Raw genomic sequence first — 1,919 nt, 5'->3', positions numbered from 1 at the left:
TTATTTTATTTACTTATTTATCAAACTCTGAAATAAGGAAGTTACTCATTTGCCAAGATGACATTTTCTAGGAAAATAACACATGCAAATTTGAGTTAATGAAAATTGCTCTATAACTACAGTATAACCATATATAGGATCCCCTAGCATTCCATCTTATAGGAATCTAATAATTTCTACAAGTAGACATAGAGGATAAGCACAGATGAGTGTATGCAAGTCTTTTCAGTTTCAACAAAGTTAATGATATTGGTCTCTGACTCTCCTCATGATATATAGCAATAATTAGGTGCACAACTAATTAGGTTGGGTTTATTGATGGCAATGATAGCTATATACAGAATTTTTTTGGTCTAAGCTTTTGTTGTGCACTAAATGCTTCCTCCTTGTCATTATGAAAGCAAATGAAATTCATATGATCAATGCAAGATCTTCATATAATTAAAAATCGAAATCATTTAGTATTATGTTTCTTCTAAGAGGAGCTACCTAGTAAGTACTATTAATTGAGTCTACAACCTACTCGTTCAAACTTTCATTTTGACTTTTTAAAATACAACAACATATATTCTGTGTGTAGTCCAATAAGTGAAATCTGAGTTGGATAAAATATAGGCAAATCTTGTCGCCTACCTTTGTGACATAAAGAGATTGTGTTCAATAGTTTCTTGGGTCAAAAGAAGTGTAATTTTTATTTAGAAATTGGGGTTAGAGGAGAGGGAATTACAAGATTGAAAATCGAATCCTCACCAATAAAATAAAAGTTAGATAGTCAACCAACTGAATTATTAAGATTGCTCTTCCGGTCAAATTAAAGCAGAATTGAAAGCTAAAATATGTATTAAAAATAGCAAAATAAACGGAGTAGGAAAAATGAATGAAGCAAGAACTAATAAAGTAGGAAGATAATGCCATTACCTTGTATGTGACATTCTTTTGGTTGGTCAATTTATGAGTATGGATACAGTTGAGTAAAAAAGTAGCAAATTGCATTGAAGTACATATCTTACAAGTAGTTCAGTAATATAAACGCAGCTAAATCATCAATGCATATATGGAAAGCTGCGTGTGTGAAGATATATTATATTATATTATAATATCCACATCAGAAATATATAATAAATGTATCAAAAATTGATTTATGATGATGTGGATCAAGCTATTCCACTCATTCGTGTGTTAAAATTTGACGAGCGGAAGAGGATCAAAATTTAAAATTTATGAGTTTTGAATTTTATTATATATATTTAGTAAATTTCTCAATAAATATATAAAATTTAAATTAAAATTATTGAATTCTACATAATTCCTACTTTCTAAGATAGCTCCAACAGCCTAAAATAATAATAATTAAGAGACGAGACAGAGTGATTGAAAAGTAGATGTTAAGTACAAAAGAGGGCATTCGTCTAATAGGGCATTTGGCAACCAGTTCCAGGCATTTTGACCATAAGTTCAGTGTTATTATTATACATGTTGACCATCTCTTTCTTTTGATTTTCAGGTAACGGTCTATGTTACGCACTTCTATTTATTTATTCAAGTATTTTTCCGTTATATTATCGTGCGATGAATTATTGAGTAATGGAATAAAATGAATTCACCCGAACATCATCGTAACAACAACAAAAAAAATCAACTAGAAAATGGCATTTTTTTTCTAATACATGTGCCAAACGAGCTGACCTTTTTACTAACACCTTAACCAACTACCAATTTTAGCCTATGATCCTTCTTTCTGTCATTTTCCATTTCTAGACACGTAATGTAGTGGTGGTTAGTGTAGTAGGAAATATGAACCAATTTCCTTAATGATATCAACCTATAAAGGCAACATCATATCAATATGACCTTTACTTTTTATTCTAATGATCTTAAAAGCGTTTAATCTTCAATATTAAAATTTCTAGTGTAATTAA

The sequence above is a fragment of the Solanum dulcamara genome, chromosome 8 (assembly GCF_947179165.1).
Source record: "Solanum dulcamara chromosome 8, daSolDulc1.2, whole genome shotgun sequence".
Classification (NCBI taxonomy): domain Eukaryota; kingdom Viridiplantae; phylum Streptophyta; class Magnoliopsida; order Solanales; family Solanaceae; genus Solanum; species Solanum dulcamara.
The sequence above is the reverse complement of the archived record's forward strand: the minus strand, read 5'-3'. Positions refer to the sequence as shown.